The sequence below is a fragment of the Nasonia vitripennis genome (assembly GCF_009193385.2).
Source record: "Nasonia vitripennis strain AsymCx chromosome 1 unlocalized genomic scaffold, Nvit_psr_1.1 chr1_random0005, whole genome shotgun sequence".
Taxonomy (NCBI): Eukaryota; Metazoa; Arthropoda; class Insecta; order Hymenoptera; family Pteromalidae; genus Nasonia; species Nasonia vitripennis.
This window is the reverse complement of record NW_022279591.1, coordinates 1,793,899-1,821,708: the sequence shown is the minus strand read 5'-3', so window position 1 is coordinate 1,821,708 and position 27,810 is coordinate 1,793,899. Positions and strand designations below refer to the sequence as shown.

The window sequence follows — 27,810 nt, the reverse complement described above, 5'->3', positions numbered from 1 at the left end:
TGGTTTTCAATACACTTCTAAGGCAGCGTTTGAATAACAGTGGCGAAGAGATAAGCTTAAAATAAGTAATTCACTTTCCGCTCTTGACAAGTCACATCAATCGTATAGTTGCGAATCAGCTATACAACCCTAAAACAAAATATATTTAACATAATAATATCGTCTGATTGTAATAAATATATGTATTGATGAAATTAACGTGATGATAAAATTAAGACACTTTGACGTCAATTCTAGATATTATTAATGCTTTATTGAAGAGTTTCACTTTAACATTTTTTACCAGAAAAATAATATTTTCATCAATTCGGTCTTTCTATTAGACATACAATTGTTAAATTCGACTATTTCTGATACAAGATACTATAGAGGCAACATTATATAGGGAAGGAAATAAATATACTGTGTACAAAAATATTGAAACCTTTTGTCCAAATATATCTAAGAATACTATTTTAAATTATATTAGTTTAGTTTGAGAAAAAATATGTTTATTTACACACCCCAGTGTGTGAAACCTATTGCGAAATCTCATGTCAGATCTCATGTCAAAATTTCATGTAACCAATTTTCGTTTTTTTTGCGCCTTTTAAAACACTCTTAGTCGTTTGTTGATTTTTTGCGAAAAATTTCAACTTGGAAAATTTTTTTAAAAATGGGCTTCAGTTTCTGAAGTTGAAATTTATAAAAAAAATTCAAGTTCAAATTTTTTAAAATATGCCACAAATATAATTTTGACTGATTGTCGGAAGCGACTGAGCTGATAAGGAAAGGACGGTATTCCTTTGGGAGTTATTTTAAAGGCTCTTTCTGGAATTGGCCCGCGCCTGGTTGGTCTTTTTAATACTTCTCTATCTCGAGGTGCTTTTCCGGGCAACTGGAAGAAGGCCCAGCTAGTACCGCTGGAAAAGACTGTTGCTACCTCCTCAGTCTCTGATTTTCGTCCCATTGCTATTCTGTGCTTCTTGTCTAAAGTTTTTGAGAAAATTGTGCACTCCCAAATTATGGAGTATCTGGAGTCAAACAATATTTTAAATTCTATGCAAACGGGCTTTAGTACGCAGACAGTGCTGCTTAAGTTGACGGAGGTCATTCGTCTGGGTATTGAAGGTGTCGAAGTATTTAACGCTAACAAAAATAAAAAACTTAAGAAGCTTGTGACTATTTTACTTCTGTTTGACTTGAGTAAAGCATTCGACACTATCTCCCCTACTAAGCTTCTTCGTAGACTAAGAGAGATGGGGTTTTCCAGGAATTTAGCCCTGTGGTTTAAATCCTATATATCTGATAGAAAATAGATAGTTGTTACGAAATCTTTTGGTCAGTTGGATTGGCTCAGTACCAATCTTGGAGTTCCACAGGGCTTGGTCCTGGGACCCCTTCTCTTTAGTCTATATATAAATGATATCGCGAAAACCTTAAACCTTGACCAGGTCAAACATCTCCACTATGCAGCCGATCTTCAGGTTTACACGCAGGAAGAATTGCCTGAGCTTGATCTGGGGATTAGACGCTTGACAAACGCGAGGAGGGCAGTGTCAGTGTGGGCGAAGGCTTATGGCCTCAGTCTCAATGTCTCGAAGACAAAAGCCATTTTCTTCGGGTCAGATCACAATGTAAACCATATTCAGGAACTTAGTCTTCCAGGCATTGAGGTGATTCTGTTAAGAACCTCGGTATTATTATGGATGTTAAGCTCTCCTGGAAGCCTCATGTGGACTACGTGACAAAGCGAGTAAACCGTGCACTTCATGGTTTGAGGTCTTTCTGAGCCTTTACTACGGAGTCTCTCCGAAGACGGCTGACTGAAGCGCTTATCATTTCTCATCTAGATTATTGCTCGCTGGTATATGTCGGTGTAACCAAGAAGCTTCGGGGTAGACTCCAGCTTCTTCAAAATTTATGCGTGCGCTATATTTTGTGGAGCCAGCAGCCAACTCCTTACCGACTGAGGCTGGAGTGGCTGACAGTTGAACAGCAGGTGATTTATTATTCTTCGCTGCTTCTGAATAAAATCATTCGCACAAAAAAACCCTCTTATCTGTAACAATAAGGGCTTGCGGTGCGCGCCTCTGGAATGCTTTGCCTCCCCGTATAAAATCGCTGCACTCCTTAAATGTGTTCAAAACTGCATTGCGCTTACATCTACAGGGTGTCTATTTATCGTAGCACTGTGATTTTTTTTTAATGTATTTGACGTGATTCGTACTCTCTAGGAAAGAACTTATTTATTTGTCATTGACACCGCCTAGACACCGCTCCATGTATATTGTCCAAAATGTATAAAATATGTTTATTGTAACAAATTGCGTGAGATGGCGAAAAATGCATAAAGTGTACTTACTGTTTTTTTTTCTTGTGTTCACACAAATAAATACTAATATCTTTCTATCTTACTCTCGCCACGTCGTGGTGCTCCGCTAGGCAGCGTGTCGGTACGTATGTGATGGTAGGAGAGGACCCCCACAGCTACTCCCCCACCAGTGACAAGGGTGGACTGCCCGAGGTACGATGATAAGTTCCTGTAGAGAGGGCCCTGCCTGGAAAGGAGGCTGCGAATGCTGGACGTGGCGCCTGAGCTGCTGTTGTTGAGGGCTGCTGAGCCTGGATAAGGCGAGGCTGCGTTGGCGAAAAATGATGTTGATGGTCGACCAGAGTCGCCAGGTCCTGATTGGCTGGATGGACGTGGACCCACGAATACGGTGATGCTGGGCGAAAAAAAAAGATTTCTGCCTGGGCTTCAGTGTCCTCTTCCGGAGGTTGCTGCGCAGCGTCCAGGTGTCAGCGAAAGGGCCCGAGGGGTGAGATGAATGCCCTCAGGGATGTCTTTGCTGTCGGTTATCGGTGATGTTGAAGCCGACGACCCGGAGCCCTGGGTTGTCAGCGTTGAAAGGCGTCCTTCGCTGAGAATCCTCGGGTGTCGGGATGTGCCAGGACGTCGGTGCCGAGGATGCGGTCGAAGATGACACTGCGTGGTAAACTGCTGCTGCCAAGTCGACAATCCCGCTATGATAGGTGGACATCGGGAGGATGCCGCGCTGCTGGCAGGGACTGGGTGCGGCAGAGCCGCTCGATGATTAGCGTGCTGAACGACGGCGATCGGCTGGCTGCGATGGCTGCAAAATCCGGAGCGATGAGCTCGTCGGTGATCGTCGGCATCGTCGTAAGCAAGTTGTTGGCCCAGCGATGAGCTGGTCTGTGCGGCGTCTGACGATGCAAGCGAGGCGTACGGCTGCTTGCTGTGCCGTGCGAGACGCAGTAAAACGTGAGAGTAGGGCGCGCGCACGACATGACGCTGCTCGGCGCGAAATGGCGCGATGATGGAACGACTGAAAATATCAGCGTGAAGCGTGCAGCGTTTGCCAGACGTGCGATGATCCGCGATGGCGGTTGATGCGGCATCGGCGCGCTTGTGAAGTTGGCACCAGCTGCAGTTTCTCTGCTTTGCGTCTGCTTTCGAGTGACTGGTCTGTGTATCACCTTTGGAGGTGGCTTTACTGCTGACTTTTGATTTTCTTTGCGTGGTCTGCCTTTCTTTTTGGGTACTGATTCCACTTCTTCCGGTGGGCTTGGATTTTCCTCCTCGAAGTCGAGTAACCAAGTTTCTCTGTTAAGAGTGTTGTTAGTTATTGTCCAATTTTTAATATCTTCGGGATTGTAGACGTCTCCAAAGACTTTGCTTTCGATAAATTGTACGTTTCTACTTTCGTACACTTTACCGTCTTCTGGATTCAACAGCAAGTAGCCTGTATCGGTGTATCCTACCAACACTGTTTTATTCGACAGTTTGTCGAACTTAGTCTCCTGTTGCCTTGAACCTTGGCGAAAGCCACGCACCCAAATCTCCTGATCTGGTTAATGTATATTTTTGATTCTGGGTTGATGACTAACAGTGGAGATTTGAATCCAATCGATTTATGAGGCGTCAGATTGTACAAGTACACTGCGACTTTCACCGCTAGATCCCAGGCATTCATTGGCAACCTTGAATCATACATCAGAGTTCTCGTAATTTTCTGAATTGTCTGATTGTAGCGTTCAGCGATGCCGTTCAGTTGCGGAGTATATGGGCAGACTGTTCTCAATTCTGCACCATATTTGTCCAATACTTTCTTGGTCTTTCCGCTGGTAAATTCAGTGCCTTGGTCGCAGTCCAAGTAACAGAATTTTTCGTCCTTTCCGCATATATTTCGACATTTTGCTACGAAGTCATCGATGCATTCAGCAGCGTCCGATTTGTGTTTCACTGGGTAAGCCATTGCAAAACGTGAATAGTTATCCACTAACACCACTATAAACCTACAGCCTTTCGGATGAGTAGCTGGTGTTATGGGTACCATCGTATCAGCGCTGACTCTTTGCAATGGTTTCGTTGCTATTTCTTTGTTATTCTCAAACTTCGGTCTATTCATTTTAGCTACTTTACATATCTCGCAGTTTTTAAGGCACACGCCGTGATCTTTTTTCCGAAATTCTTTAATGTCAGGATATAATTCTTTTAACGATTTTACTTTGTTCAGAGACGTATGTACTAATCTAATATACCATAAATTTACGATGTTAATCACGTCAGTAGACCTATCTTTATCATTATCGTTTTGAACTGTCGGTTCTGTATTCGTTCTTTCATCGCTAAAAGTTACTTTTTTCTTAATGTTCTTATTATCGTTTTTGTGAGAGATCAATGCATTTGTGTGTATCATTTGGCTCTTGTTCATTTTTACCTTCAAATCGATTATCCAAAATGGATTTTCAAACTTTCCTTCAAAAATACTCTCTTTCGTATTTGGTTCATAAACCTTAATTATTCTATTGTCCAGATACACACATAAGCCTTGATCTGCAAAACGTTTGAGTGAAAGCAGATTCTTACTTAAATTTTTTCGCGTATATTACTTTATCTAGATCAATTACTTTGCCATTTGTCAATTCAAACTTGACTCGACCTTGATTAGTTGATTTTATGCTTGATTTTTCGTTTTTATTAGCGCAGCCTATTACACATTCAACCTTCTCATGCAATTGCGTTAAAATAAGTTTGGAGTTTGTCATATGATCGGTTGCTCCCGAATCTATGATAAACTTCTGTGTCGTATTATCGTATTCGTTCAGACTCACATACATACATACTGAATCAGTAATCGTGTTACCTTTTCCTGGTGTAGGTGAACGGAAGGCGGACTTTCTAAATGGCGACCCAGACAGTGACTTGCTAAGATGTTCTCTCTCTCTCTCTCTCTCGCCTCGGAGACTTGCTTTACTGTCTCCTCTGCTTTCGTTTCGGTGAAAAGCTCCTATTCCTCTCGGTCGTTCTTTTACGTGAGGGTACTTTCTTAGGCTCCTTTCAGTCTTTCGCGATGTGTCCAAACACGTTGCAATTGAAGCACTTAGGCTCGCTGTGCGAGCAGTCTGCAGTTATGTGAGCTTGGCTGACATATCTCTCACATCGTTTACTCGGTCTTTCTCGGCTTATCGATCGTCTCTCCGTAGAACGACTCCTCCTGTCCTCCTTAGTGAATCCAAGCAGAACCGAGGTTCCTGTGCTTTTCTGACGTAAGTTATCGATCTGTAAAATTAGGTCTTTTAGTTCATTGTATGTATACCTCCTACTCATACTACGGCTGGCTAAATTTTCAGCTGTAATAACTTCTGGGTAGGCTTGCTCTACTGCATTGTAAAATAGACTTTTCTTGGCTGTTTCAGTCATTTTGTCTATTCCTTCATTGCTTTCGTATTTTCTAACCAGGTCTTCGAACCTTAAACAGAAATTAAACGCCGATTCTTTGTCTATATTGAACTTTAGGTTAAACAGTCGTTTTTGAGCTGTGTGGGCGTTGTTTCTGAATTCGTTCCTTTTCATTTCTTTAATCTTTTCCAGTAATTCTACTGGGTCTTTAATACTCATGGTATATAGATGGTACTTATCATCTATTTTGTTCAAAATAATCTCTCGTACAATGTTCTTGTCGTGTTCAAGTTCTTCTTGGTTTACCAAGCTGTAATCGTATCTTTCGAATATATAAAACAACGTTCGTGATCTTAATTCCGAAAATAAGAAGTCCACGAAAGGGGCGTATTCTGAGTCTAGCTTAAGTCTATACGTTCACGTTATATTTGTTTGTTTTAGTTTCGTATCGTTCACGCTTGTGTTAGACGGATTCATTTGTCTGGATTGATTAAATTTATTTAACTGTATCAGGCTACAATTAGAAAAACGTTTACTTATATCTGTATCTTCTGGTAGTCTTATTTTATCGAATTTCGTTCCAAGACGTTCAGCTGATTCCACGCGCCAGTCCTTGTACGGAGGCAGATCTTTAAGCGTGTTCGTGTTAACGTTGTCATCCCATTCGTATGGACTTGAAATGCGTGGTCCGGGCATGAGAGTGGACGAGCCTCTGAAGTCTGCACTTGTGAAGTCTCGGACTCCCGGTGCCAGAAGCATCGACGTCGTTTCGGAAACAGCTTGAGCGGCTCCTCGAGACTTTAGGCTTACTGCCTGTACCTTGGTCTTTGAGCTTCAGTTCCTCAACAGATTTTGTCAGGACACTCATCCCTCCTTTGAACGTCTCGTTTAATTTCTCCAGATTCTGGTTCATTTTGACATTTTCTTTAGCAATTGAGGACATCCTTTCAACCAGTTTGTCACTGAGCTCGACTTGGGCCTTGGTACTTTCTTGCAGCAGGCGGATGAGATCGCTCATGTTGCTATTTGTAACAGCTTGATGCGTTTGCGTTGGCGTTGATGTAATGGCTCCAGGTCTCTCTGCGCCGCTGCAGTGGCTTATGGGTCCTCTCAACCCTACCATTTGGTCACGAGCTGCCTTTAGAATCTCCAGCATCTTTGCTGACTCTTCCAGCGTGAGGATGTTTTAATCTGTAAAACACATGTAATATTAGTCTGCGGTAGAGAGGATACCCGTACAAGGCTCCTAGTGCTTTGTGCACAAGCACCAGGCCACCTTGCCGTCGGTCGAGGCTCTTTCTAGAAGAGAGAAATCCCCAACCAAACTAGTCTCTTCTTGCAGAATATGTGCCAAAGCACTGCTCCTCCCGTCCGAGACCCACTGAGCACGAGACCAGGTTTGGCAGATCTGGGCGAGGGTCCAGTTTTTATTGAGCATGGGACACTGACTAAGTGTCTGTACGTGCGCACGTACCAAGTCAATTACATGTTTTTCGTGTTAAACCTCTCACAGATCCTCACAGACTCCGTGTCGTTCATTACGTTGGCTACAAGCCCGTTAAACTTTTCATACATTGATATTTATATATATTAAATATAAACATGACTTCATTACCTAGCAGGAGTCTTTTGTCTTTGTTGGTGACTATCCATATATTTCCGCTGTAGAGCGTGAGCCAGAGTTCCTCGTCAGGCCTTTCATAGTACAATCCATACTCTTCCAGTATCTTTTTCCGTATATCCTCCCATTATGAGCTTGAGCTTGGATCTGTTGAAACATTTTGTGATTAATTATTACTCTTAGATCATCTTTTCTTTATCCGATCTGTACATTTACAAACTGAAATAAACATCATTTCATTTTTTTTTTTTTTTTTTAAATAAATTGCTTCATTAATTTACTGCAGAGTTTACTCGTACGTCAGCAGCCCCACCTACGCGGTGTCTGTAAACAGCGCAGCACGCAGGCAGACCTACACTAGACGTATAAGTTTTTCATCACGCGTATTATATCGTATTATAAATTGATCTTTGTTTAATTAATTCAATTAATTAATTAATTAATTGCTGAGTGGGCTTATAGTTCAGCAGCCCCACATACACGGTGTCTGCAAGCAGCGTAGCACGCAGGCAGACTTGCACTGGTAGTATTAGCGCGCGTTAGCGATTTGAAATTGCCACGTACGTGTAGAGTGATCACGTGACCTGTGCATTTGCGCATGACCCCTTTTTCGGCTCTCGCTTTATCGTGTGTGTCGATATTGTTTTCACGACCCGCACATATGCGCGCACACGTGTCCGAACATCATCCAATTCGTATCGTGTTTGTAAGTTGTTTGTTACTAAGTGCGAGCGCATCGACAGCAACTCTCCCACCGTTCTTGTCCACACGTACTAATGTATAGTGCGCGTCAGATTCAAAATGGCGTTACCGCGTTTCAGTTGCGCCTTGCTTCGCGCGTTGTTCGCAGCGGCGTCTTTTCGCTCTTCTCTCTCTCTCTCTCCGTTCCGTAGCTTACGTGCGAGAGAGAGAGAGAGAGAGAGAGAGCTGAGGCGGCCATGTTGGCTCGGTTCCTTAGCAACCCCCCTTTTACTGGCATTTCGTACCGAGAAGCTTAGCGCACGGCTTTGTCCGTTTGAAATTCTGGGAAATGCGTTTTGTCGATGTTTCTTGTTTCAGCGCGTTTTGACTTTTATGAAAACGTGATTTTTCGAAATACTTATTCGCTTTGTTTTCTCTACGCGATTTTCGTGAATTCGTTTTTTTCTTAGATTTTATTTCGCGTTTCCTGATAAGCCGATTTTTCTTCACTTCAATTTTTTAAACAAGAGAAAGCGCATTCTTCTTTGTTCCCGATAAACCGAATTTATTCTCACTTTATTTTTTTTTTTAAACAAGAGAAAACGCATTTTTCTTTGTTCCTGATGAACCGAATTTATTTTCTGCTTCACTTTATAAATAGTACTTACACGTAGGTTCCGGATTTTTCCATCTAAATGGACCTGATGCCATTGTTTTGTATTGACGGTGACCTTGAAGCGTAAGCCGAAGGAAGCTTGATTTTGTAGAGCGATGTGGTCGTGTCGTTCACTGGGAGTCAGCGTGCCTCTTTCCTCGAGTGTGTATCGTCGTTCTTCTTTTCTTACACTTGTGTCACTGTTCACGAAAACCGATCCGCGCAGTGGAAGCATGCTGGGCCCATATCCTGCCAGTATAAAGGATATTTCCTATGCGTGATATGATAAGGAACAGGATGTTATAATGCCCTATACACGATCCGGCGTGTAAATTCCTAGAACATATAGATTTAAAAAAATCCTAAAAAACATCCGACTCTGCCTATACAGCGAGCGCACGGAATATTTCGGCCGTCCCCACTCTTCTCACCTCCTACGAAACCAGCAGCTACGCAGTAGGCAACGCAGCGACGGCAGGCCATCTACGCGCGCGCATGTGTGCGCGCGCGTCCCCCTTCTCTCTCCAGCTACCAAGCCAGCATTAGCAGCAGCGCGTTGCATAACAGTATTTATATGTATATGGGAGCGTAAGCTAGCGACGGCGAGTCGTGCGCATCCGAGTATATTTGTATGAATGATAAATGTAAATATGAATGAATGATAGTATGATTGTGTGAATGTGCGAATATTTTCGGCGGCTCGATCAGCGCTCGCTTAGCGCCCTATAAAAGGCCATGCGAGGCCTGTGTTCAATCACTAACGGCAGCATTTTTAAGCGCCCTAGTCTACTCTGGCTGCACTTTTAAGCGCCTTAGTACATATACAGAAATCTACTGCAAAATTAAGCGTAGAATTTAATAATATTTAATAATCGCATAACAGAAGTCTTCATCAAAAAATAAACAAAATTGTAACTAAATCTGATTTAAAAAGAATAATAGCAATAATAGGCATTATTCTTATGTTAAATTATTTTTGTTAATATACACACTATTTTAAATATAAACAAGAGTTTATAATTATTGCGTTGCATATCCATTACCCACAATCCCGGACCTACTATTATTATTATTATTTAATTCATTTAAAATCAATTTTCTTTTTATATTATTCGTTAAATAATAATTTAAAGTAAAATCGATTTATTCCAAATCTGAATTCGGATCCACGGTTCAGTTTTGCAAATCTTTATTACTTTATCTAATAAATATTAGACTTATTATTTCTTTTATTAAAATCTAATATTAAAAAAGTACCAAGGACCAGAAAGAAGAAGTGATGAGCGTTTCAATGGCGATCCTGCCAGGATGGTTGGTTTTTAAAATGGATGTGCAACAAGTAAAATCAATAATAATTAAAGCTTTCCTATTGATAAAAATATTTACCGTTTTGTACCACTATCAAGATGCAGATCTGTTCTACGTACAGTCTGTATATTTTGCAGTCATTGAAAATTATAAAATATAAATTTATCTAAACATTATAAAACTAATGCGACGCATACCAACCGATCCGAATGAGATTAACCAGAAGGTTCAATTATTAAAAATTTCAAGAGCTTTGGATGTCCTATTTTTTCGTTCACGATCTCAAGATCAAAGGATAAAAGATCTTGAATTTCAAATTGCAATCTTAAACAATAAATTGAATGATATAACTAATGAAAATATTCAATATAAAATAATTGATATAACTAACGAAAATATTCAATATAAAATAAGACGCAATAAAATTTTAAATAAATTAAAAGACGAAAGTGATAACCAGACCCAACTTTTATGTATACTTGTAAATGATATGACAAATGTTAAGAAAATCAATAAAGAATCAAATATACACCATGAAATTATTTTAAATCTTATTCAGGATTTTATTAGTGTCCAGAAAAAGTTGTGTTCATTATAAATACAATAACTTTTCTTTTTATATAACAATTTAAAAAATTATACAGACGTATACGGAGGCATAAACGAAATTAAAATGGCGGAATCGGGTAACACCATATTTTCCAGTACGCTTCGAAAAAGCGCCATGATCACCCGTAGTGTAGCCGCGAAAGAATTAAAATTACAATTAAACGAAACCCTTAAAGCAGTACTTACTACAGATGACGCGAACCAGTCAATGATCGACGATCCTTCATCAAACGCCAACTGGTCACGGAAAGTACACGAAGTACTAAGCTATCTTCTAGAAAAAGCAGACGAAACGTCGAAAATCGTCAATGATTAAGATATAAAATATAAAAAGATTAACGAACGGGTCGAAAAAATTGATTCGAAATACATGGCTTTAAACATAAACTATGACACGCTTAAAACAAGAATTGATGAGATAGATACGAGTATAATAAGCAAACTAGACTACGATGATTTAGACAAATTTAAAGAAAAAATTGAAAAGTCTATCGATAGTAAAGTAGCCTTGAAATTTTCCGAACTTCGTCTCGAGGTTCAACCAAAAACTAGCCCTTCGGCAAACGTAGAAACACTAATAGATATGAAAATTAGAAAATACGAAGAGGACGCAGAAGTCTTATTAACGAATTTAAAACAAGATATAACCTCAAAAATAACTGCTTTGACAAATACAAGTCAGAATTTATTAAAAATAACTAAATCAAACGAAAAACGAAATAAATCACTCGAAATTGAACCCACAACATATAACAATACACTTCTTAAATTCGATGAAACGTTACAGAACTAAAAAACATACATCGAAAATTCTAACAAAACTTTTACGGAAGAATATCAAAACTTAACGGGTAAACACAATAAGATTCGGTCATCAAATCACGAAATTACTCTGGATGGAAATAACACAATACTAAGTCTTACGTCTCAATCACCTAAACTCAAACCACCAACATTTAAAGCTGACAGTAAAGAAAAACCAATGCGGTATTTACGCGATCTTAAGAGATACATAGACGTTTTAAACTTGGATGGCTCTGAAATGAATATAATAATTAGTCTAACGTTAGAAAACACGGCTTCTTCGTGGTTCGACATTGCACAATACTCAATCAATAATATATCTGATTTTGAAAGAAAATTTAAAGCCCGATTTTGGAACGAGGATATCCAAGATGAGTGGTCACGGAAAGTTGAGTACAACAGATATAATTCTGGTTCAAAATACTCTCATCTTGAATATGCTACGTATGTCTGGGGATTCGCGCAAGATTTAGAACGAAACTTTTCAGAAGCCGAACTTGTAAGAAAAATTTCAATCCACTTTGACTGGGACATCCGCTTTACGGTTAAATCACAAAATATAAACACACAAGATAAATTTTTTGAATTACTTGCTTTCAAAGATAACGGTCACAATGAAAGACAATCTCTATTTAAGAAAAAATTTAATTCCGACGATTCAAACACAGAATCCTCTGGAAAATATCAAACAAATAAAGCTACAAATCAACAATCAGACTCTCAAAACAAAAATTTTTCAAAAAAGAGTCCTCAAATACAGACGTTAAACGTAATCGAGACAAAAACGAGCAACTCGGCAAAACCTACTTTTAAAGAAATAGGCACAAAACCTAAAACAATAATTTCGAAACCAACTACGACAAAATTTTTATTAGAAGATTCGTTAAATGATTGTTTAGAAGATACTTGGGGTACCTGACAAAAAACCATGTAACGGTTGCCAGTGCAATTAACGCACGTTGAGCACGTTACGACGTCTCTCCGGGACAGAATCAACATTCTGTATAATACTTCTGTTGTTACAGCTACTAAAGGCGCAGCATGTGAGAGAGTAAGAGAGACAGAGAGAGAGAGAATAAGCATCGAGAGAGATTTAAATTCAGCCAAGTACAATGTTGCCACCTGCTCGCACACTGCTGTCAAGAGTTGACAACAGTGTGCAAGAGGGCATAGGTAAATCTGTGCTCGCGCTAGCGAGCCATTCCGAGTCTGTCTTCGCTCCGCTCCGTTTCGCGAATAGACACTCTGCGATTGCGATTATTGTGTGCGAGGGTTGCGAGGTCAACCGAACCGAGGACAATCCGTCCGAGACCATCTTCGCGTGGGTTAGAACGGCCGTGCCAGCCACGTACATCTGTAAGTACTAGTTCTTATCAACTCTCGCTTACTCGGGCGACTTTAAGCCTACTCTCTCTCTCTCACCTCGACTACATGCTGGTAGCTGGCCTGCGCCCGTCTGGCGCGCTTGTGTAAGCCAAGCACCAATAAACAGTTAGTCTAAGTTTTACAATAATCTGCGAGTGTTCATTGACTTTTCCTCCTTTTGAATCCACGTCCTGAGTACTACTATCACCGCCGCGTGTTCATACGTCTTTACGTCCGTGCGCGGATAGATTATAGTCGGTAGAATCTAGTGCCTTCTGCACAGCCGACGGAAACGGTGAATAGTAGCATAAACAACAAACAACTTAAAATAATAATGACGGCCGAGCTACCGTCATAACCAATAACAGTTGTTTCTTGTACCTCGGAAAATAACTTAAATAATATCTCAGATATACAAGGAACAACTGATAAACAAATTTCAGTTTGCACAATTTTCAACAATACTCGAGAGGACTTATTATACGAATCAGATGACGAAGTAAAAAATGAGATTTGCGCTAGCCCGGAAATTGAGATTAAAATTAATAATATTCCAATTAAAGCTTTAGTTGACAACGGAAGTCAAATTACATGCATTTCAGAAAATTTCTATCTGATAAACATTGATCAATTTAAAAATATTCCTACCTTACCTATAGTGGGTACAATAATTCGAGGGGCGACTGGCCTAAAATCAACTCGTCTAAACAAACAAATAATGTCGAGTACACAAATTGGCACTTGTATGAAAGACTTAATCTTCCTAATAATTCCTAAGTTAATCCGCGATTGTATTCTCGGAATCGACTAAATCAAAGAATTTGGTACTATTATAGATACCCAAAATGATGAAATCATAATAAATATAAATGATAAAATTGAAAAATTATCTTATAAAAGCAAAAGTTTATTAGAATCAAACATGGATCATCGCTATATAGAGATACTCGAGGAGGATACAACGATGAATGTTGATTCTCACTCACCTTATTTAAATGAATTAACGTATCGACGAAATGATCGTAATTCATTAGTTGATCCATACGATATTACTGATATGGAAATCAACGAAAAAATTAAATCCTGTGTAGTAAAAAATCCAGAAACGTTCAATAAACTAAGAAATTTAATTCAAAAATATCGTAAAGTATTCTATAAAAAACCTGGAAGATTAGTCGGTTTTGAATATAAACTAAAATTAAAAGAAAATCCTGAACCTTTCTTCATTCCTCCGTACCCAGTAAATATAAATATGAAAAGTAAGTTACGGGAGCAAATTGAAGTAATGCTAAATTAGAAAATTATACGTCGGTCAAGTAGTAATTTCATAAGTTCATTTGTACCGGTAATAAAAAAGAACAATACAATTCGTTTATGTTTAGATGCACGCAAAGTAAATGAAATGTTAGAGGATAATCTTGAATCACCCCAAAACATAGAACAACTTCTACAACAATGTCACGGTGTAGAAGTCATGTCGAGTCTCGATTTAACGTCAAGTTTTTGGCAAATACCTTTAAGCGAGGAAAGTAAGCAGTACACTGCATTCATGTTCGAAGGAAAATTATACGAATTTGAAGTAGTTCCTTTCGGTACAAAAATAAGCAATCCAGCTTTAATTCGCGGTTTATTTCACGTTACAAAAAATCTCGGTGATTTCATATTAAATTTCGTGGATGATTTTCTGTGCATCTCAAAAAGTGAAAAAGATCACTTGAATCATTTAGAAAGATTATTTGAAAGTTTAATTAAATGGAATTTCACATTAAATTTTGAGAAAACGGAATTCTTTAAAGAAGAAACAAGATTCTTGGGCTTTATTCTCTCGACTAAAGGAATCAAACCACAAGAAAATAAAATAGAAGCAATAAAAAATTATCCTATTCCAAGAAACATAAAACAGTTACAAGCTTTTCTCGGAACAATAAATTTTTACGCCAAATTCACGAACAATCATGCAAATGAACTACTACCATTATTGGAGTTATTGAAAAAAGACAAACAAAAATCCTGGGGGGGGGGGGTCAGACAACAAAAAGCATTCAATAAAGTAAAAGAGCTTTTTGAAAAAGACGTTTGCCTTGCATATCCTGATCCATCCAAACCATACATCCTCCGTTGCGACGCGTCTGATTTCGCAATTGCGGGTGCACTTTCACAAATAGATAACAAAGGAGATGAACGGGTTATCATATACATTAGTAGAACGTTAAAAGCAGCAGAACTTACATATTTTACGACAGAAAAAGAATTACTCGCGGTTGTATGGAGTCTGCAGAAATTTAGTACATATTTACGTGCGACTAAAGTATATATAAAGACTGATCATAAGGCTTTAATTTTCTTATTCAAATGTAAATTGATCGGAAATCGGATTCGTAGATGGCTTCTCGGCACACAAGACTACAATATACAAATTGACCATGTATCGGGAAAAGAAAACGTAGCGGCCGACATGCTTAGTCAACATCCAACATATAATCCAGACGATAAACGAAAACCGGGAGAAATTATTATCGCAATTGTGAAAAAACAGAAATTTTCAAAAGATTTGTTTAATAAATTCAAACACTTGTCAGCGCATCAACGCGATGACGAGTATTTAAATCAATTAATTTCAAAAAACTCTGATGATAAAGATCCAAATAAATTAACTTATCTAATCAAAAACAACATTATTTACAAAAAGAATCAATCGAATTCATATAAAATCATGGTTCCTAAAAACATGATAGAACAACTAATTCTTGAAACACACGAAATGTACGGCCATGTTGGCGCGAAAAAAGTCATTCGTATGTTACAAGAAGATTTCTATATAAAAAATATTGTATAAAAAATATTATCTATATAAAAAATATACGACACAACACACAAAAAATAATTGCTTTTTGCGACTCATGTCAACGAAACAAAGTCTCAACTCGCACATGTGCAGCGCCTATGGAATCTATTATTCCAGAAGCACCAAACGATTTATTGTCGATAGATTTTTATGGTCCCTTACCGACGGGGCGCGGTGGAATGAAAAACATTCTCGTAACCATAGATGCATTTTCAAAATTCGTAGTTCTATATCCAATACGACGACAAACTTGCACTGTAACTATAAAGAAAATTTTCTACGATTATATTCCTCAATACGGAAAACCAAAGCGCATTTCATGTGACCACGGCCCACAGTTCACCGCGAACGCGTGGAGCAAAAAATTAACCGAAGAAAGCATCGATTTGATCTTCTCGTCCATAAGACACCCGCAAAGTAACATCGTCGAGCGAGTAAACAAAGAACTCGGGAGATTCTTCCGCACGTTCACGAGCGAAAAACATACCGGCTGGGTCGGATATATTGTCGGTTGATATACGTATCAAAACAAAAGCACAAAAACGTGCTGATAAATATAATCTAGAAAAACAACAATTTTTTGTTAATTTTAACGAAGGCGATGAAGTTCTTTTAAAGTCAAATAATATATCTGACATAGAGAACAAGAAAATTTCAAAATTTTTTTCAATCTACGAAGGTCCATATGAGATCCAAAGAAAAATCGGGAAAACGTCATATTTTTTGATTGATCGAGAAAATCAAAAGGAAAAAGGTCGTTTTCATATAAATGATTTAAAAAAATACCATAGAAAAGTTTAGTAGAAATAAGAATAATATCAAAATAATTTATTTGACTTTAAAACATAAACTTCTTAATTCACACTTAAATAATGAATCATTATAGATGATGTATCGCGCATATATCTTCTATGTTATAGAAAATAATAAATAATTAATACATAATATTTCTATAAATTGGATGAATGTATAAATTGCAAGTCTTTGTCTGATCGCATAAAATTTGCAGATCTGAGATAATTTATATAACAATGTTTTTCTTTCTACTTATGGAATTCCAGAACCTCCTAACATTTATTAACTCATACAAAGAATGACTGTACACTCAATAGGTTAAAATATACCTAAACTTAATAAAAAATATACAAAAAGAAGAAAAAATGATTCAATCTATAGAAAACATACCCTACAAGTATTATTCTATTTCTATACGATAATAAAAAATAATTAATTCAGTCAAATACTTGTAGAGAGATTTGTACAAAGATAAAGCATGAATTTACTGAGGGCAATACAAACTCGGCTTAAGCATATTATTCCTAAAGCCTAATAAAGGAATGTAGACAAAGCCACTGTCTTTCCCTTTTTTCATCAAAACACTACAATGCCGTGTCAATACCTTCAAAACAAACTCCCACTACGAATTTGAGGGGTATAAGTTTTTCATAAGTTTTTTCTGCAAATTTTGACCCATATAAGGGCAAGCTAGAACTGACTATCGTCAGTACATTTTTGAGAGTCGCAACTTTTAAGCGCTTTTAAAAAAAAGAATCTATAGGCAATATGGGACGCATTTTTAAGCGCTCAAACCATACATCAGTAGTTTATCCACGTAAATTAATTTCCGGACAGGACGTTTGGGTCCAGACTGTCCAAATTGGACAGGAGACAATCCAGCCTGGAGACCGCGAAGTTACGCCGCGAACAGCCGAAGAACGTGCATGGCTTACATATACGTGGAAGTCGCGTGGTGTTAGAATGCCGTACGGTCGAGCAGTTCAGTGCGACCTACCTTCAACTCTTATAATACCGAAGGAGAGCCTCACGCCTCCTCCTATAACCACAGCACAACCAACATCTGCTACAACCCAACCAAGGATCACGGCAATCGAGTCCGTGCGCCTCAACTTGAAGCGATTGAAGAAGCTGAGATGCGAGGAGAGAGCTTATCGGATCGAGACAAAGCTGCACGCGCTTTTCGACACACCGGCAATAACAACATCTACTACAAAGCCCTCTCCGGTGAGCGGAACCAACGGGGTACTCGACGCTCTCCTCCGTCGACCATCGCAGAAACCGAACCCCTTCGCAACTTTTGGCTACGGGTCCAAGGTTTGGCAGCGACAAGTCCACATAGACTTTGAAAGCGAGTGGAACTCGATGAAGAAGGAGGAGGCAAGACAGAAGAGGAGTAAGTGTGGTATACAGACAACAACCTAAGGTAAAAAAATGCTCCAAATGTAGCAATACATATTTTTTCAATTAATTTACTCAATACATCTTTTTTTTTATCTACTTAGAAAAATAATTTTAAATTTGGATCATTTTTTCTAGAGGTGTAGTAGAAATTTCTCAACTAGTTGATAAATTTCTACTAGGGGACTATGTAATGCCCTATACACGATCCGGCGTGTAACTTCCTAGAACATATACATTTAAAAAATCCTAAAAAACATCCGACTCTGCCTATACAGCGAGCGCACGGAATATTTCGGCCGTCCCCACTCTTCTCACCTCCTACGAAACCAGCAGCTACGCAGTAGGCAACGCAGCGACGGCAGGCCATCGACGCGCGCGCATGTGTGCGTGCGCGTCCCCCTTCTCTCTCCAGCTACCAAGCCAGCATTAGCAGCAGCGCGTTGCATAACAGTATTTATATGTATATGGGAGCGTAAGCGAGCGACGGCGAGTCGTGCGCATCCGAGTATGTTTGTATGAATGATAAATGTAAATATGAATGAATGATAGTATGATTGTGTGAATGTGCGAATATTTTCGGCGGCTCGATCAGCGCTCGCCTAGCGCCCTATAAAAGGCCATGCGAGGCCTGTGTTCAATCACTAACGGCAGCATTTTTAAGCGCCCTAGTCTACTCTGGCTGCACTTTTAAGCGCCTTAGTACATATACAGAAATCTACTGCAAAATTAAGCGTAGAATTTAATAATTATAAAATTCGAGCAGCACTTTTAAGCGCTCTAACACATACTCTACTGCAAAATTAAGCGTAGAATTTAATAATATTTAATAATCGCATAACAGAAGTCTTCATAAAAAAATAAACAAAATTGTAACTAAATCTGATTTAAAAAGAATAATAGCAATAATAGGCATTATTCTTATGTTAAATTATTTTTGTTAATATACACACTATTTTAAATATAAACAAGAGTTTATAATTATTGCGTTGCATATCCATTACCCACAATCCCGGATCTACTATTATTATTATTATTTAATTCATTTAAAATCAATTTTCTTTTTATATTATTCGTTAAATAATAATTTAAAGTAAAATCGATTTATTCCAAATCTGAATTCGGATCCACGGTTCAGATTTGCAAATCTTTATTACTTTATCTAATAAATATTAGACTTATTATTTCTTTTATTAAAATCTAATATTAAAAAAGTACCAAGGACCAGTAAGAAGAAGTGATGAGCGTTTCAATGTGACACGAAGAGAATACACTTGTATAAAGTAAAGAACTAAACGTGGCTTTATTAATCTAAACGCGACAGAGCGTGATGATGATAAGCGTTCCGTGAGCGCGAGATGTTGCTTGCTCGGAGAGCTGGCGAACAGTGAGGCGGCAGCCCGCGCGCGACGCCGAGCTGAGCGGCAGATCACGTGACTGAGTCGACTCGACGTCGTGGGCGCTACGAGCAGTCGGTACGGATCGTATGTCGGGTGTTAGCGCCTATATTCCAACAGTTTTATAAAATTGCAATATTACTTAGGAGTTAAGATAGTTAACAATTAAAGGCAATGACATGATATTGCTAAAATATTACTTTTGATACTATACTAGTCATTAGTCACTAGGTTAAGTACCTTATTTTGTCTTATAATTATGGTTGTAAATGCAAGTATGCACGTGATTTATCACATGATTTATTGCATGATAAATGATTTGACTTCTCATGTGATCTATCACATGATTTCTCACGTGACAATTAGGTGTGATTTTTCACGTTAGAAATCATGTAACACATGAAATTAAAGTATTAGTTTAATTTTAAATAGATTTTTTTATCTTTACCTTAATAATTATAAAAATGTATATCCATAATAAATTGACCACAAAAAATATGAAAAAACAACCGAGTATTGAACCCTAGTTCTTAAACTTCGCAATCCATCGTCTTACAATCTGAGCCATTTTTACACGACAAATTGCATAATAAATAGCGTGACGCTATTGATCAATTTCGTACGTGATAAATCACGTAACCCTACTGAAAATATTATAATTACACCATTTATCACGCGACTAATCACGGACTGACCACGCAACTATTTCTGTAATGTATTCAAAAAATTGTTTTTAAACAAATCATTTAAGACGCAAAATTCAGAGGTATAATGCCTAATTCAGGTGTTACCATCACCTAATTATTTTCAGTAGGGTATAATCATGACTAGGACATCGTATGTAGATCTCAATAATCTATCATTTACATGCCAACAATTTATAGCTATAGAGTAAATTAATGATAATAATTTTATTAAGATTTAAATAATTAATTTAACGAGTAAACATAGTTTATTTCGTAGTTTACTTTTTTATATTATTATTATTATTAGTGCTTGATTGTCTATGCTATTGTATTTACAACATTTTACAAAAGTTTACTTAATTATATTACTTTTTAGCATACGTTCCTTTTATTATTTTTTTATTTTTTTTAAATTTTCCCCGCTTCGTCTCCTATCCCTCTGCCTTGCTGCTCTTCTTGCTCTCCCAATTGTCCCTCGAAGTACTCTAGCCATTTTACGTCCTCTACCCCTCTGTCTGCTTGCTCTCTTTTCCTTTTCTTTCTTCTTTTAACCATCTTTCTGAACTTTTTGCCTGATCTGTCCTTTTTCTCTTCTTTTATTTCTTTCCTTAGACATTCTTCTTTTTTCTTTCTATGCAAGTTTCTTAGCTCTCGTTTCTCCTGCATATATCTTTTCCTGCTCCTCCTCCCTCTCTTTAGCCCTCTTCTCGGCTTTTTTATCTCTGCATTCATCGTTCTACGTTCCTCATTCCACCACTTACCCTCCTCTCTTTTCTTTCGTACTTCTTTTCTAACCTGTATCGCGTTCCTACTTTAACTTTCAGCTCTCTCCATGTCTTTGCCTTCCCCCTCCCCCCACCTATCCAACCATTTTCTATACTCCTTAGTCGCCTTCTCTATCTATGCCGTTCTACTTATTCCCTCCTCCTTCTCCCATTCCTTCCTTCTCTCCGTATCCAGTTATATCACTAGCGCTCTGTGGTCTGATTCATATCTATCATGTACCTTCATGGCTTTCTTTTGCCTTCCTTATTTGTTATCCCATAATCTATCACCGCGCAGCTCATCCCTTCCATATTTCCATTTAAAATGCACAAACCGATTTCATTAGTTCTATTGAGCAGTTCCTCCCCTTCCATGCTTATCATCTCATCCTTTGATGCCCTCTTTTCCTCATTTCCCTCCTCATCTAGATCTCCACCCTCTGTTCTTGTTCTTGCGTTTAGGTCCCCACACCATAGTACTTTCTCCCCCCCCCCCTTTTCTTTCCGTCAACCATCCGTTTCCTCATAATTCTTTTCTTTTTCTTCACTCGTGTATGCCGGACCTATCCACCATTTTTCCCCTTTAATTTAAATCTTTCCCCCTATAAATTCACCTATGCTATCTCTCATCCAATCTACCGTGTCCCCTTTGCTTTCTTTGCTTACTGCCATAATCATTCTTCCTTTCAGCCTTCCTCTGTTCCTACCCTTGTTTGCCTCTCTTACCTTTATCTCGTACCCTTGCAGCCTCTTCTTTATCCTGGCCTCTTCTCCTCCCTCTGTTCATGTCCCTTGCAGGCAGACAACATCGAATCCTTTTATGAACCTCCATCACTCTTCTTCTACTCCTTTCAGTCCTGCCACGTTCCAACTCAGTACTTTTATGCTCTCCTTAGCCTTCTCTTTTCCTTTCTCGTTCCTCTTATCTTTATATATTCCCCTTTCCTGGTTCTATCCGAAAGATTCTTCTCTCTCTCATTTTTTGCGGTCAAATTATTTGGATTATTTATAAATCTATTCTTTATAATTTTTTAGTTGAAAATAGTGAATTTATTTATTTCAAAACAAGTGTCTTAATTTTATGAGTGATTTTTGACGTGATTTTTAAAGTGATCTCTCATGTGAGGAATGACGCTAAATCATCGCGTGAGAAATCACGCGAGAATTCACGAGAATTATGAAAAAATATACATATAAATACTAAAAATATGCCCAAAACGTATAAATTATAATATAAATAAAATTATAGAAAATTTTATACTACTAAAATGAACTCCATTTTTCTCAGTGTATACGCATACGTACAAATGCATGCATAGTTTCGGTTAATTTATATAATATAAAATTCTACATTTTTTACAGGTCATGTGCTAAGTCGTTTTGGAAACACAAAGGACAACGTATCACTCTTCAATGCAAGGGTACGTTGCAAATGCAACAACGCGGCCAAAACTAGAAAGAAGCTCGCAAAGCAATAGAAATAGACTGAAATAATTATATTATAACTATAATTAAGAAAGTTCGTTTAAAAAATATACATAAGCATTAATAAAGTTTATTTCATGTTAAAAAAAAACATTCAAGCAGAATAAAGTTGTTAATTCTGTAATGAAAATCTGATCTATTCTATAATAAAAAACTATTTCCTGTCCTTTCAAAGTTCCAATTTAAATGATGCTATACGTATGTCAACAGAACCTATGTACAACATTTCTATTTGATTTCTGATTGGCTATTCGTTTTTGCGCATGACTATGTATAATTTAATTTCTAACCTAATAAAATAATATTTCTGAACTATACAATATTGAATGTTCTGACATGTATATAAATTTCCAATAACCTAAAAAGGTAAATATTACGCGCGTCTTAGTTTTTTGTTTGCTTCATAAACAAACGAATAAAAAAACATTCTGTAGTTTTCCAGTACTTGAGCCATAGTCTACTAGCAGTCTGAACGAATAGAAAAATATCCTGTAGTTTCATAGTAGTTCAGATATAGTTCACAAACGGCCCTAACAAATAATAAGGCACTTCCGTACCGCGGTCGTACCTAAAAACATATTCTGTATTTTCCCAGTAGTTGAGCAAAAGTTTAAAAGCAGTCATAACCAGAAAAAACCAATCGTTTTCCAGTAGTTGAGCAATAGTCTACAAGCAGTCTCAAAAATAAAAAAAAACAGTAGTTTTCCAGTAGTTGAGCAATAGTCTACAAGCAGTCCAAAAATAATAAAAAAATATCCTGTAGTTTTCTAGTACTTGAACATTAGTCTACAAGCAGTCTGAGCAAATAAAAAAATATACTGTAGTTTAGTCTAGATAAAAGGGATGCTGCGATTAAATATTTGTGCATATATGATATATATCAAATTAAGAAGATCGACAAAATTTCCTTTATTGGAAAAATGGTATAACGATGGGTTAAAGTTTAAATTGAGAAGATAATAACGACAGATTTCAACACCACCTATGAGGTACTGTCAGAAGCACATTATAATATGGATATACAATGAGTTTCAGGCGCGTTGATTTTTTTTTTGTTTTTCTTAAATTATTATTTAAAAAATTCGCCAATTATTTTACGTAATTATATGACATGATATAATTATATAAAATGAAGGCTACTATGAACAATAGTTTCATTTAGTAAATAAAATTATACTATTGATTTGGATATATATCAAGTTAGAAATTATCTATTGTTAACAGTTTGAATTTTTTATATAATAATTTAATAAAAAACCGTGGAATCATCGCCTAGAGCCATATAACCACGGGAGTCTTAGATACCAGTCCTCCTCCCCTATAACTCCACCTAATACCATCCTCCATCCTGCAGAAACATATTTACTTAAAAAAAGTTTACAATCTTTATAATCATTTTAATATTTTTAATTTATGCATTTAATCTAAATAATATCTGGTTAAAAATAATGGATATTAATCAATTTGTTATCAAATCAGTTTTGTATTTAAATTAAATTTTTCGCCTTTGAATTACGTAAAATATGATATAATTAAGAAAAATTAACTTTTATTAATTTTTATCAGTTAATTAATTTTACGTATTTATATTGAAAAAAGAAATTTAAATACGTAGTTAATTTGATAATAAATCTTGATTTTTTTTCTATATTTTTTAACGGGACGAAATCTCAATGGAAACTTTTTTTAAGTAAATATGTTAAATAATCATTTAATATTGATAAATTAATTAGACATTATTATATCATGTCCTATAATAATATGAAATTAATTCATTATTGTTATTAAACGATCATTTATGTTTCTGTTTTGTTCTGCATTGTGTATATTGATGATTCTTGTAAAATAATTTTAAAAAGAATTATGTATCCATACTAATTTGAATGTCTACAAAATGATTTTAAAATTCGAAATTGAAAAGCAGCAAGAAGTTAATATAAATACATGTCTTTTATTTGGAAAAAATCTTAAAAAAAATTGAATAATAATTTATTCTATGATCGAAAACGCTAAGAATTGGCTAAACAGTTTTGAATCAAATATTTAAAAACTCATTCCAAACAATATTTTGTATTGATTCACCTGACTCATTCTGAATACGTATATTATCAGGATTTCGACATCGAGGTAATGCAACATATAACTGACCACGCGAAAACAATGGTCGTTTCAAAAAAATTCCTATTGAATCAAAACTTTGGCCTTGTGATTTATTTATCGTTATGACAAACGCTAATATGATTGGGAATTGTTTTCTAAAAAGAGTAAATGGAAACGAAGATGAATTTTCGGTGTTTAGTGTTATTTCTGCTTCAATGTTATACTCATATAATGTGGTAATCTTTAAACGAGTGCCATTACATAAACCATCTGTAATACTTAAATTTCTAATTAACATCACTATTGCATTTACTTTCAAATTAAGTTTATGTGGTGTAAGACCTTCTCTGATATTATTCAACATTTCAACTGGATAATTTAAATGATTATTTTCCTCTGTTTGATCTACTCCTTTATGTGTTGCATAATCTACACTATAATATGTCTTTGATTCGCCATGTAATAATTTTAGAACTTTGTTATTTAAAATTTTGATGTCTTCATTATGAGGAGCTAAGATCACGCTACTAAGGGAAGCACTTAAATTAATATTTTTATAAATTTCATTGCTAACATCGGTAGTTTTACATTTTTGAGGAATTTCAAATGTATCGACTTTACCTTCTCCTATTTCTAACAAAAAAGAGGAAAATTCTACATTATTCGAACGTATATTTTTATTGAGCTCAAGATTTTAAAAAGAGACCACAAAGTTAAATATTTAATTGTTTCTTCTATGATAGAGTTTCGGTATCCATGTTTAATTACTGGAAGAATTTGTCTGAAATCTCCTCCTAATACTATTATTTTTCCCGCAAAAGGAATATCGTTACGACATACATCTTGTAAAGTACGATTAATAATTTCTAAAGCTTTTTTAGGTATCATTGAAGCTTCATCCCAAATTATTAAATCTGCCTCTCTAAATCTTTTTTTGTCAGACTCTAATTTCAAAAAAGCACTTTCAATATTATTTAAATCTAAAGGCAATCTGAAGGTTCGATGACTTGTCAATCCCCTAGATAACAAAATAGACGCGATGCCAGTCCATGCCATTGATAAAACTTTTTTGTTTAATGACATGTAATAATAAATAAATGTTTTATATAAAAACGTTTTTCCCGAACCTCCAGGTCCATCAATGAAATAAATTTTGTGTTCATTGTCAACTAACTCTTCAAAAATTGCCTTTTGATCATCGGTCAATTGATCAAACATACATTTAAAGATATCGGCACTTTGTAAGACTGTTCAGTTCGTTTTATTCGTTCAAGTAGTGTAGGTGTAAATTTAGGCATTTTGAATTTCGCGCCGCTGCTCGCTCTCCGTTGCGACGTTGAGAGCGCGCGCGCATGCGTCGAGTTGCGCGCCGCCGGCCCCGCTTGCGAGCGCGCGAAGGGCCCGCGCGCGCGGATTCCTGTTCGGACTGCCTACGCTTCGCACGTTTGGCTTCCTTACGCTTTTCGATTTTTTTTTGTCTTCTGACGGTGAGCCAGTGACTTGTTCTTCTCAGAGCTATCACTGTTCACCTCGTTCTGCGCCGTGTTGGTAGTGTTTAGCGGAAAATTCGCGATCGCGTCGTTCGCGTGTGTGTATTTGTGCGAGTGTGTGAGTGTGCCTCGAGGCGATAGTCTTAAGGTTTGTTGGCGAAGGTGTCCACGTGTTGTACGTGACTCCTTCGGGGCGAGCGAACAGCGGCAACACCCCTTGTTGCCCTCGTGCCAAGCGTCTGGCTCCCCGAGACGTCGGGGCGCGCTTGGTGCACGGTTGCGGACCATCCTTTCGCTCCCCAGGCCCGGCTTCCAGACCTCCAGGCCAGGACGGAAGCAGCGGCGGACTACGACGAGGCCTGCTCAACGCCCTCTTCAGCGGCGGTTTTTGCGTTCGTCTTTGCGGTAAGAGAGCTCTCTCTGCGTGCGGAAAAGGTACCTCGCGTCTTTGCGTTTGCGTGCGTTCTTTCACTTGAGTTTTTTCTCTTTTAGAGTCACTGTTCTCTTTCTTTTATTTGTATAGTTTCCCTTTCCTTATTTTCAATAAAGCTTACACTTGCTGAGGCTTTTCCCTCTAAACCGTGAGGGTTTTTACGCCAAAGCAAGTGCTTTTTGTGTACCGCGAAATCGTGTGTGTTAATTAAAAAGAACCATTCACTCACTCAACCCTTTCCTTTTGTTGGAACTCACTCTGAGTTCTTTCACTCGTTCCAAGATTAATTTACAAAGACATTATCTATAGATGTTGCATCATCATTAATAATACTATTTGGTTCTGGTAAACTGAAATCATTGCAAGATTTTTCTTCATTCTCTAATATAATTTGAATATGAGATAGCGCATTATTCTCTTTATTTGTCTTAAAATCTTCTGTGAAATAATTTTTAAATTTGTTCCAAATTGTATTACCCTGTATGTTTTCTGCTAAAATAAACCATACAAAAAATTTACGTAATTGAAATGGTAACATGATGTGACAAGCTCTTCAAAAATAATAAAAATATGTGAATCATCTTCTATTAAGCCCATTACAAGTGCTGCGTCTTTATATGTTTGATACTCTATATCTTTATCATTTTTCAAATCTTCAAATAAAGTTGGACCTCTTGCTCGATTTAGTATTAATTTCAAAAAAAATCTCTCAGTATCTTTTGGTGATACGATATTAAGTCGAGCAATAGTATTGTATTGAGAAGAACATGAACGTTTTATCCAAGATTTTTATTTTTTATTAAATCTATAATATTCAGGCAGTTCAACATATGTAAGTGTTTTTGCAAAATCGTCAATTTTATTTAATTTAAACCATGCTGTTAAAGTAGTTTCTTTATTGTTTAAGGCTTGCAATTCTTTATTTTCTTCGTAAACTATATGTTGTTGATCTTTTGTATGGATTCCTAAACGTTCTACAGCGAGTATTTTACCACAAAGAGGATATCCTTGTAGACGCCAAGCAGCTTCCATTGGGCTTAAATATCTACCATCTACATACTGAGTGAGTTCATCATGTACTATGGGAGTTTCTTCGCTAGAATTATATGGATTTTCAATTTTTTTCATCTTACATAATGCTCTATCTCCACCTTTGTGAATATAATCGAATATGTATTTAATACTTTGAATTGATGCACAATATTCGACATTAATATGACACTTATACTTTTTCAATAGAAAGTTATTATAAGGAACAACCATTGTGTTGTCAACTGGAATAATTTTTCTAAATTTTTTAATTCGATAAGTATAGTTTTGTGAAATGTTATTTCTTCTTCGATATTCAGGATAACCATTTTCTTTAAAAATGGTGATATCGCGAAATGGTTTTGGAAATTTTTTTTTACAAATAGTCTTCTTTTTGATGATGCAAGGAGATTTATCTGTATGTGGTCCATGTAACATATGTTTAATTACTAATTTTTGTAAACCTTTATCTGAATTATCAGGAATTTCAGCAGAAATGTATTTGTCAATAGATTGAGGTGTCATGAGCTTGTTTTTTGGATGTAGCGTAATTACAATATGAGCGTGTGGTAATCCTCTCTTTTGAAATTCTATTGTAAAGACATAAGCTATTACTTTTTATCATAAAGGTAACATTTTTAAATCATCTATTATAA

At 36.8% G+C, this 27,810-nt stretch overlaps 1 protein-coding gene across 4 annotated transcripts in view; it reads left to right on the top strand.

Moving 5' to 3' along the window:
- LOC100118566 (coiled-coil domain-containing protein AGAP005037) overlaps positions 1-22,076 on the top strand; it is a 1,551,999-nt gene extending 1,529,923 nt beyond the window's left edge. For 2 of the 4 annotated variants that reach the window (XR_004345134.1, XR_004345131.1), the window contains one exon: positions 21,980-22,076. The gene's annotated coding sequence lies outside the window, so the exon portion shown is untranslated. The remainder of the gene's footprint in view (positions 1-21,979) is intronic. The other 2 variants (XR_004226356.2, XR_004226360.2) reach the window with 2 other exon arrangements.
- The last annotated feature ends 5,734 nt before the right edge of the window (positions 22,077-27,810 follow it).